This window comes from Chenopodium album, chromosome 17, assembly GCF_948465745.1.
Source record: "Chenopodium album chromosome 17, dcCheAlbu1.1, whole genome shotgun sequence".
Lineage (NCBI taxonomy): Eukaryota > Viridiplantae > Streptophyta > Magnoliopsida > Caryophyllales > Amaranthaceae > Chenopodium > Chenopodium album.
In genome coordinates this window covers 27,015,849-27,028,099 of record NC_137850.1, presented here as the reverse complement: position 1 = coordinate 27,028,099, position 12,251 = coordinate 27,015,849, and the positions used below count along the sequence as shown (strand labels likewise).

The 12,251-nt window shown below is 36.7% G+C and overlaps 1 long non-coding RNA gene across 1 annotated transcript; it reads right to left on the bottom strand.

Moving 5' to 3' along the window:
- Window positions 1-1,835: 1,835 nt before the first annotated feature.
- LOC145587725 (uncharacterized) lies at window positions 1,836-4,538 on the bottom strand. The gene is made up of 2 exons (XR_014101386.1): window positions 4,175-4,538; window positions 1,836-2,077 (listed from the first exon to the last, which is right to left on the bottom strand). It is a non-coding gene; the product is annotated as an uncharacterized LOC145587725 (long non-coding RNA).
- Window positions 4,539-12,251: the final 7,713 nt, after the last annotated feature.

The following is a 12,251-nucleotide window of genomic DNA, read 5'->3' as shown; positions in this document are numbered from 1 at the left end:
TTTGATTCTGATTTTTTTTTTTTTAAAAAACAATTAGTGACCGCCTAAGGCTGTTGCAAATGTCCATATTTGCGACTGGTGAGATAACGGTCGCAATCAATAATATTTGCGACCGTTTCAGTACCGGTCGTTGAAAATAAATAAAATGGTCGCAAATTGATTGTGACCGTCAACCCATCCTAATTTTTTCTTTTTGCAACCATGTGAATAACGACCACCCTATTACGACCGTTGACGATCGCAATTATTTTCAACGACCGTTTTTGCTATTTTCAGTGACGTTCAAGACAGTCGCAAAAACCATCATTTTTAGTTGTGTTTCAATTAGTAGATATAAAAGCATCGTTCAACCTATTATTAGGACGCCCTTGACTTCACGACCTTAAGGCCGTCCCTTCATCCCTCCACCAGCAAGTCAAACCCATAGTTGGGGGAATTCTTGTCACCATCGATGCTTCCCCTATGAGGATCAAGGTGATTAATAAACCAATCATAAATGTGGAGCACGATGAAAACGATGAAGACTTATGGGGCTTTAATGCCGTAGAGGTCTCTTTTATTGAGGAAGATGAAAAGACCCCTCTTCGCTACGATCTCCATTCAAACATGATAGTCAATTCTATTCTCATAAAACAAGGGCATTTTCCCAGAATGACTCTAGGAAAAAAGAAAGGAATAGCGAAGCAAATGGGACTACCTGGCCTCCCTAAGTTAGATACTTTTGGACTTGGTTTCGAACCGACTCCGGAAGACTATAAGCGAGCCCGGGAAAAGTTCAACACATGGAGAAATGCTCGTACCCAGAAAAAAGCTATTCCAATGGATCGCTATCCCCTAACTCTAAATGGACAGTTCATAAAAGAGGGTGAAGATTTTCCATGCCACGAATTCCCCGAACCGTTCGTCAAAGATGGGATAAGACAACCAGGGTTCGAGATATTCTTGGACTGTAATTTCTTAGATGAGATCCCAACTCCCATTTACAAGGAGCAAGCACCTCCATGCTTCGACTTCAATGTTATGGGTCTTCTCTTTTACGTACGAGAAAAATGAGCCCAAGCGTATTGACGACAACTCTGCGCTTATCCAAACAGTGTTACAAAGTGAAGACTTTGATCCTACTAAGCTCATTACTCCGGCGGAAGGATTAGTTTAGGGATGGTGAAAGACTGTGAAGGTGACTACGCCGAGTGGACGAAGAATCTCCATCACCGCAGGACAAGGACCAATGTTCGATGAGTCAGAGTTGTTTAAGTCTGATTTTGAGTCTGAATTCAAGTCTTCTGTAGTCAAGTCTTCTAATTAAATCTTCTATAGTTGTGTCTCCTTCTATCCTTTCTAGTTTATAACTTACTCCTAGGATAGTCAGTAGTCAAGTCCCAACGGACGTATCTCTTTTTTTATGTAATGGTATCGGAATTTAATAACATGTCTTCTTCCGCCACTACTACATTTTAAGCCTAATGCAACGCCTAAATTCGTCGCATTAGAGCCCTTAAACCGTTGTCATTGGCCTAACGCAACGCCTCCATACCGTGGCATCCGCTGGCGTGGCATTAGCTCTAATACAACGGCAAAATGACCTAACGCAACGGTAACACTAGTGCCGTTGCGTTAGCTATAAATCTAATGCAACGGCACGTCGGCACCCTTATAGCCGTTGTATTAGCCATATTTAGCTAATACAACGATCATATACAGCTAACGCAACGGTAAGGTAGCTAATGCGACGACCAATATTCATATATTGAATATATATATATATATATTCCTTTTTTGAAACAATATAGTATATGCAAACCTAAGTGTATAAGAAACTATATAATTAATGACAATTTTGAGAAATCAAATGGAAATTTTATTGAGATTTAAAAAAACTCCATAGTACATAGATACAATTTCAGACTTAAACAAAAAAAAAAAAAAAGTTCAAACAACACCTATAACTAAATGTTTATTCTTCAAAAACAAAATTGTGACATTAGTTTTGAGCTTGAGCAAGAATCGCCACCATAATAAATTGAAAGCCTATAATTCTCCACCTGTATACCATGGTTGACGTTATCAATTATTGTCCCTGCATAACATGTCAAGAAGAAAATTACAATTTTTCTTTAAGACTTTATGCCTTGGATCAATTTTTTTTTTTAATTTTTTTTAATTTTTTACAGTCTTGTATTATTGATAAATAAGCAACATACATAATTAATATATACCATCCAATTTTATGAAAACAACCATAAAACATCCAAATTTAGTTCCTGAACTACCTAATACAAAAATAAACAAATAAAATAAACCCTTGATTAGAAGACAAGTAGTCAAGACAAAGCTAAAGCAAAAAAAAAAAATTAAAATGGATTAAAATTAATTGTATCAAATTAACAATTATTTGACACACTGAGATTTGTAAACAGCATAGGTAATATCAGATTCACTTATTTCTTTAAAGTAAACACATTAATAACCAGTATATAACATCACATAATAAACATTAAATTACACATTGGTATCACTCATTAGAGACAGCAGCAAGCAACATGTAGATAACATAACGAATTTAACAACAAGAGCACAACACAGCATCACATCACAACCTAGATTAATCTAACTAACCTTGTTCATATTGATTAGATTTAGTGAAGGGCTCCTACCCCAAGGAAATCTCTTGCTAGACTATCAAGAATTGGCATAACTTAAGGGGAAGGGTATTATAGATAGTGCAGTTAACTGATGAGTGTTCGTTGTGAGGAGAAATATACTAAGTCAATAGAGGAAAATAGAATCTTATCATTCCATAAGGAAGGGAAAAGAGGAGAGAATTCGGAGACAATTCACACTACTCACACAGTCACACTAACCCTCCCGACTTCTCCAAAGTAACCTACCAACTTACAATAGAATTATTTCTTCGTAATGTTTCTAAATGAGTCTAACGAAGCAACCACCTACCTCAAGAATTAATAGAGAACTTTAAGCATACATTGATAGTAGTTAAATCATACTAGCTACATAACTAGGACTAATAACAAATCTAAAGGCCTTTAATTTGTTGCAAACTAGAACTTTTTCTAAGCTTTGTATATATAATAGGTGACTAGCACAACTAAATTAAAGTCAGTTTAATGGAAAAGTATACTAAATTGAAGAACATGTTACTGTAATTTCAAAAAGATAACCAAAAAAAAAACAAAAAACTAAATAACAATCAAGGAAAGCATAATTAACATTCTACCCTCCAAACTACTGCAATATTGTATAAAAAAAAGAGTAGGAAAAAATTGATATAACCTCAAAGTCTAACTATAACAAAGTTATCTAGTAATTTTTCCCCTGCTATGAAAAAAAAAAGCAAGAGTTAGGAAACAAAAAACTTCAATTTAGGATGTTGGATGAATAGAGCAACCATTACATTTTACACATGAAATGAATGTTCTATTAGCTAGATTTAAAAGCTTAAAAAGACTAATAATGATCTAGAGATGCATCTATACAACCCAAGGTCAAGTGCCACTAACCAAACATTGTAAAGACTAATACACGATTATGGTAGATTACTAGAGTTAAGATAGATTTATCTGGAATAGCTTTGATATCATAATTCGAATACGGGTCGGCGCTCAACTGGAACAAACTCTTAAAAGTCGGCTTAACAATCAGATTTATAACCGACCCATAGAAGAAGGTAGAAGAACAGATTAACCTCTAATCAATTCAATCAGAATTTCATCATCCAACTTCAAATGATAAGTATGTAAATCAAATATATGCTATTATAAATAAGTTAGATCAAATAAAATGAGAAATGTCAGTTGCGAAAGATGATGTTAATTGCGTTGAAGTACAAAATCCAATTAAATAGAAACCTTAGCATTTAATCGAATACATAGCAGGCACTATACTTCAACAAGAAAATTCAACAAATGAACTGCAAGAAAACATACGTATTTTTCATAAAAAAACTAATAAAAACCAAATAAATAAACAATTATCAAGAATTAAACATCTAAATTACAATCTTTTTCAAAAAATTTAAAATTGTCCCCAAATCACAGTGAACAAATCAATTACAAGGGTTTCGAATTATCTTCGTGAAAACAGATGAGCAATTTCAGAGAATAAATAAATACAAAGTATAAATTCAGGAGGAGGGAAAAAGAGAAGAGAGTGTTACCGATGAGGTGAAGAGCGACGAAAAATAGGTACGAACTTCGGCGGAAATCAATAGGAGCATGAGAAATCTAGGGTTTCAGAACCCCCAACAAAGCCGACACCTTCACAGGAAGAGGATTATGATCTTGCAGGAGTTAACGGCAATTTTGTGGCGGTGGGGCGGTGGGGCGGTGGACAATGGTGGCTCACTCAGCCACTCTGCCCACTCAAGCTACAGTAACGAGGGGTACTTGTTTTTTTGTTAACAATATAAGAGCACACCATATGTTGGAGTCCTTGGAGATAAGGTTTTATTACAATTTCTTATTTTTTTTTCGGTCAAATAAATTTTGGAGGGGTTTTAAAATTTTTCAGAAATATTAGGAGGGAATAATGGCGGTTCATTCACGAAAACCTTAACCTTCTATGTGCCGTTATATTAGCTCCTCTATGGCTCTATTACAACGACAAATATGGGCTATTGCCACGGCATAGTTTATCCGTTGCATTAGCACCGTCTTTTGAAGCATATTTATATTAACCGTTGCATTAGATTGATCTATTGCAACGGTAATGCCAACGGCGTCGTGTTAGTTCTTTTTTTACCGTTGCATTTGATCAAAAATGTAGTAGTGCGCTTACTTCTCGTGTCATTCTCGCACCCAAGATGATGAGCATTGCTTTGCTAACAATGAAAACGATAAAGAAATAATTAAAGCAGTGGAAACACTTGAAAATTAAACACCGATAATTGAAGATACTAAAACACTTAATATATCAAAAGATCCAACTATAAAGAGAGAAGTTAAAATTGGTTTAACCCTTAATCAAGAGGAAAGAACCGATTTAATAAATCTACTAAAAGAATTCATCTATGTTTTCGCTTGGTCATATGAAGATATGCCAGGAATAAATAGAGAAATTGCTCAACACACTATACCCTTGATTCTAGGAATGAAACCTGTAAAACAAAAGTTACGTCGAATGAAACCCGACGTAGCTCTTAAAATAAAAGAAGAAGTGCAAAAACAAATAACTGCAGGTTTTATCAAGGTATCCAAATACCCCGAATAGGCCGCAAATGTGGTACCAGTTCCTAAGAAGGATTAGGTAAGAATGTGTGTCGACTACAAAGATCTAAATAAGGAAAGTCCAAAGGACGACTTCCCTTTACCACACATCGATATTCTAGTAGATAATACGACAAATCATGCGCTTCTCTTGTTTATGGATAGGTACGCGGGATATAACCAGATTCTCATGGCTGAAGAAGACATGGAAAAGATTACCTTCATAACACCTTGGGGCACTTACTATTACACGATAATGCCATTTGGGTTAAAAAACGCGGGTGCTACTTACCAAAGAGCAGCGACTGCTTTACTCCATAACATGATGCATAAAAAAGTTGAAGTATATGTGGACGATATGATTGTAAAATCAAAGGATCGTCCAGGACACCAAATAGCTTTAAGGAAATTCTTTGAGAGATCGAGAAATATAACATGAGGTTAAACCCAGCTAAGTGTGCATGTGGAGTCACCTCAAGAAAACTCTTATGCTATGTCACTAGCTCTAGAGGAATAGAGATAGATCCAACCAAGATCAAAGCAATCATGTGAATGCCGCCGCCTAAAATCGAGAAACAGATTCGAGGATTTATTGGCTGGTTGCAATACATAACTAGGTTCATATCTAAACTCACTACGACATGTGAACCAATATTTAAGAAGCTCAAAAAGAATGTACCAGTAATATGGGACGACGAGTTTCAAAAAGCCTTTGATAAGATCAAAGCCTATCTCGCTAATTCTCCTATATTAGCACCTGCATTTCCAGAAATCCCTCTTCGGTTATACCTAACTGTTACCAAGGAAACAATGGGAACTATGTTAGCACAAGAAGTAGAAAATAAAGAAAACGCCATCTACTACTTAAGAAAAAAGATGCTCGAGTATGAAGTTCGCTACACACCGCTTGAAAAATTATGTCTCGCATTAGTGTGGGCCACAACCAAGCTAAGACACTACATGCTTGTCCATACAGTGTATGTAGTATCTCGAATAAATCCTCTTAAGTACCTCTTTGAGAAATCTACAGTCAACGAGCGAATATCTTGTTTGATAGTCAACCTAGCTCAATTTGATGTAAGATTATGCCTCAAAAAGCAATTAAAGGATCAGTGGTTTCAGACTTCTTAGCGGATTTCCCAATTGAAGATTCGACACCGATGCATGAAAATGATTTTCCGGACGAAGACTTAATGGTCACGGAAGATGATACTTGGACATTATATTTCGATGGAGCCTCAAACCAGAAAGGTTGTGGCGTAGGAGTACTATTAGTATCACCAAAGGAAGAACACGTCCCAATCTCAATAAAGTTAGATTTCGACGTTACCAATAATGCTGTGGAATACGAAGCATGTGTGGTAGGCCTTGAAACCACTTTGGCATTGGGAGTAAAGAAACTACGCATATTTGAAGACTCTTCCCTCATCATCAACCAGATCTCCAAAAGATGGAAAGTAAGGAGTGAAAGTTTGGCCCCTTACCAAACGTACTTAGAAACCCTTACTGACCAACTCGATAAAGTAGAATATACGTATTTACCAAGAGAGGAAAATCAATTTGCTGATGCCTTGGCAAGACTAGCCTCGATGGTTAAAATTCCTAAGGAAATTGAGCAAATGCCTTTAACAATAGAAAAATAAAAACAAAATATGTAACAAAACAAAAAGAAGATAAAGAAAACGAACAATGCCCTTGTCCTCCCCTAGAGTGGCTCGGTCGCAATCTTGGGAGCTAGAGGTCAAAACAAGGATTAAGACATGCATAGCTAAGGATCCTTAATTGCCGCTCAACAAGGTGATGAAGGCTAGAACAAATGAAGCTCACAAGGGATATATAGCAATTACCAATTAAAGGGCATCAAATCCACTATAGAGAGCAACTCCATCTTACCACAAGCAATGAACTAAGGCTTTATGGAACCCAAAAGTTCTTAAACCGGCTACCTTAGCATATAGTATCCTAGAGTCAACCAATGACACTCTCAAACCGTGCACGCATTTGCCACTTAGGAAGAAAAATATTCAAGAATACAAGTCCCAAAATAGAATGTCCAAAACAAGAACTAACATAACACAATTTGCCAGAATTACCTTGAAAGTAAACAAAAATCTTTTTGGATTTTTCAAAATATAAGAACAGACATGGAAATGCATATACTCAAGTGCATGGCATATATGAATCAACATCCCACCAAACATGATAGAATACCCTCCCCCAAGCTTGAATCAGAGAACATGCTTAAACATAAACCAAAGAATCCATGGGAGGGGAAAAGAAAGAAATTAATCCAACAAACCAACATATGTCCACAACTCACCAACCATTAGAGATAGAGAAAGGAAAGATATTACCGGATATTGGTGGGTGTAAATACCCGCAAATGACCCAATTTAACCTTTCAAAGCCAAATTCCTCTTGAATTGAATCATGGTTTCCATATGCTAGCAAAAATAGGAGTTAAACTTCCTTGATTCTTGGTCCAAACCAATGCATAAGTGCATATCAAGTTATGTACCTAGCAAGGGGCACACAAACATTTCCATAAGAGAAAATCTAATCTAATAAGAAAAAAAAAATGAAAGCAATAAAAACTCGGGTTACTTCCCGAGAAAGGCTTGTTTAACGTCCAAGCGAGACCGCTCTAGTAAATAATATTGCAACGAACGCAAGAGCTTGTCAAATGCACTACTACACATTTCATAGGATAACAAGTAGGCAAATGACGAAATAAGAACGTGTAACAAGATTGTTGCATGTAAGTGAGGAGGAAGATGCCAAAAGAAAGAATAAAAATCAAAAGAAAAATTAAAAAAGTAAGAAGAAGAAGAAGAAGAAGAAGAAGAAGAAGAAGAAGAAGAAGAAGAAGAAGAAGAAGAAGAAAAAGGAAAAACCTCCTCTAATATTTTTGGGTGGCACAATCACCCATTTCCTCAATAATGGGAGGATGAGAAGGAAGAAGCTCCTCAAAGAGGAGAGGGTCCTCAATAAGCTCTTTGACAAAAGAAGGGAGGAACATAGGATAGTAGGGGATGTGATCAAATTTTCTTGAAAAAGGGACATGAGGAAGGGGAGGAGAAACAATGGCCTCACAAAGCCTCACATCACCAATGAGGGCATGAAAATCAATAATAGAATCCTCAAAAGAAAACTTATGACTCACATCTCCCTCAAACAAAAACTCTCCAAGAGAAACAACCTCATCACCCTCTCTATCACATCGATAAACAACAACTCCCTCAATATCCTCAAAGCCTAGAGTCTCTAAACCATGCATAAAAGGACAAAGGTTTCTCTTAAACTCATCCCTTTCCCATGAAGCATTGCCAATGAACTCTCTCAAAAGGCAATAATGTTTTGTTACTCCTTCAATGAATATACTAGAAATAACCTCAAAGGAGTCCAAAGACTCATGTATAGAAGGGTCACAAACATTCAAAGTAGACTCATCAAGACGAGGAAGGGGGTTGGAATCCTCAAAATTGACATTCTCTTCATTCTCAACTCCTCTACCATCACTCAAGGGACTCTCAAACTCTCTTGATTGCTCAAATTCATCATCATCATCCTTATGAAATCCCTCATCAAAAATTGAAGATGGCTCACTCATATCCTCACGAAGGGTAGCTTTCAAAGGGGGTGAATAAGGGGAAGGATGGCACTCAAGCTCAAGAGGGGAATGAAAAGGATCAAAATCCTCAAAAATCCTCTCATCACAAGAAAATCTCCCCTCGTCGTCATACCCTTGGCCCACATCATCCTCAAAAACACTCTCACACTCCAAATGAGGTGCCTCCCATCCATTTACATCAACCCTAGCATTCATCACTTGGGTAAGTCTCTCTTCTCTAAATTCTTGTTCCTCTTGAAGCTCTTGGACTTGTTGGGTGAGATATTGTATTTGAGAAAGAATTTGGGCATCAATGCTACTGGGTTGAGGTTCATGGTCAAAATTAAATTGCATATCATCAAAATTAGCACAAACCTCATCACAATGAGCATATAAGGGAGAGGGGTCAACATGCATATCTGGATCATCACAAGGAATATTAGAAGCATCAAGAGAATTCATGAAAAAATTAAAAGAATCTTGACATTGAGAATCAAAACAAGAAACATGACATTCTCTATCATAGGAATCTCTAGCAAGCCAAGTGAAGAAATTCTAAGCATCATGCATAGACAAAAGATGGAATCTACCATCATACATATTCTCAACTATTCCCCTAGTATACTCATTAATGCCCTAATAAGCTATACTACAAGCATCATTAAGAGAACACCCATGGGAATTAAGAAAACCGTCTAATCTATCAAAGTAAGCATAGAAGGGTTCATCATCAAATTGAGGAAAAGATAAGCATGCCATTTTTTACAAAAAAACAAAGAAAAGCAAACAAAAAAAATCAAATCATATACAAAAACCTAGCTAATCTAATCAACACACATTAAAGAACGTCTTAATCCCCGACAACGGCGCCAAAATTTGATTGCGGGTAGATTAGGTCGTTGGGATAACTAACACTAACCTAATTAGAAATATATAATACCTAAACTTACACCAAACTAGTTAGTGGCAAGTATAGGGTCGAACCACGAAGACTAAGTGTATTCAATTTATGCTAATTAGACTACTAGGATGATCGAGAAATAGAGAGAGGTACAACAAAAACACTACTTAGAGCTAAAAACTAAAACTAGGGAAAGTGGAATCCAATTACATTAATGCATTTAACAACAACATTGCAATTAGATGAAAATGACCTCAATTAGGAACAATCAACACACTCAACTCACTCTCGCGCAATTAAACGTGCTAATTATCCCACTAAGCTAATTCACTCTCGTGCAACTAACCTAGCATAGGTATGGAGGAATTTAGACTCTCAAACAACTCACTTTCGCACAATTGATTGAAAGCACAATTAAGAATATAGAATCAATTAGCTAAAAAGATTTTAATCCATATAAGAATCATCCTTACACAATAATCAAGAATCAATTGCATACAAATCACAATAAATCATTCAATCCCTCAACATAATCTTCATCCAATTCCCTAGAATAAAATCTAAACTAACATGATAAAGAAGAACATGAAAAGCATGGTAGAACTAGAATCAAAGCTAAAATCAAACTGTTAAACTAATTAAAAACTCTAATCAACAAAAAAAAATAAAAAAATAAATAAATAAAAAAAAACAAGAAATAAAGGAAAGCAATAAAGATGAGAGAAAGTTAGAAAGGCTCATTGAATATATGAGAAGAAAATCCACAAATAGCTTCTTCAACCTCTCAAAACTCCATGAAATATTCAAGATTTCTCTCTCTAAAACTACTCCTAAAGTAGAGAGAAAAAAAATCCTAATCTAACCTTAAGATAGAGAAAATAAAAGAGGCTAAAGTAAACTAATCTAACAAAAAGAGGAAAAACAAAAATAAAACCCACGAAATCCCCAAAATAAACCATCAGACCCCCCTAATTCCACTTCCTCGAATTACTTGGCTGCTCTAATTTATGATCTTCACCATTCACGCATCATCAACCATCATCACCACCGTTCATCAATTTCAATTAGCATTATCATCATCAAGCATCATCACATCGCAACCATTAGATTAGTTGAAGCAATCGCGACCATTGAAGCTCATTAATTCCGTACGAATACACCCGAAAAATTTGAGCGGTCGCGGCTAGGCATCTCCTCAGCATCTACCGAAATTTGGGCAAGGCTGGAAAACAGAGCCCCGCGCCCGCGGCGGAAGAGGCTGCGCTCGCGGTTATATGGGTTGCTGCAATTGACGAGGCTGTCGCTGCTCTGTTGTTGCCTATTTGTTGCGATTGGTGCGGTTTAGTTCCGGTGGTGAATGGAGATGAATTGGAGTGAATTGATGCTGCTGTAGTGGTTGTTGCGGTGGTGATTGCTGGTGATGATTGGAGGTGGTTTGGGCGGTTATGCGAAGTGGTGGGAGGTGCGAATTGGTGAGTTGAGAATGCGTTGTGGTGACTGTGAATTGAAGGGCTGCCGAATTCAATTGGTGGCTAATGTTGCGAGTTGGCTGGTGGTTGTGAGTATGCGTGGCTGCTGGAGTTGCGGGGTGTGGTGGTTGAAATTGGTGAATGCGTGAGTTGGGGAAGCAGGGGAATTGAGAGTGGAGATGGTGAGCAAGTGGGTGTGGTGGAGGATAGGTGATTGTGGTGAAGGTTTAGGGGCAGGAGCTTTGGGGAAGCAAGCAAGGAGTTGAGAACTTGATTAACTCGGGTCCTAAACTTCCAAGGCGAACCATTTGACCTTGAAATTCATGCTTTGACCCAAATACATAGCTACACATACCAAGAAAACCGAACACAAGGGTAGATCGACATAAAACAATAAAAATAAAAACAAAATAAAACAAAGTAAAATAAAATGCTGAACTAAAATAAAATAAGGATAAAATTAAAGTAAAATAAAATATTAAAACTAAAAGAAAATAAAAGGAGGAAAACGAGAAGAAAAATATTAACTAGAACCTAAACTAAGAACATTATAAATTAAGAAATATAAAATAAATTACGAAAATAAACTAAAAACTATTAAAATACACAAAATAAAGATCAAATAAGGAAAATAAGAAAAAGAGAGAAATAAAGCCTAAAACTAAGGGAAATTATTGGAAACTAAACCGAAAAATAAGCATAAAAATACCCTAAAAGTGACATAAAAGTTACTTATCAACAACCCGCACAAGAACGTCCAATCCGACCCATGGACGATAAAGGGGCTCAGGATCCTGTAAAAGGAGATATCCATAAGACAGAGTCCTACAAAGAAGAGTAAACGAAAATAATGATAATAATACGTACCGCCAGAAGCGACTCCCGCACGAGTTTGGTGGCAACCACGTCAGGATAACGACCTCCCCAACTAGCAGCAATGGGAAGCCCTTAAGGCAAAGACCTGGCCGGAGACAAGGTCGGAAAGTACTCGTAGAACCAAACCTGTAATAACGGGGAGGGATCAGCAAAAGCTAGCACGCGTAGAACAA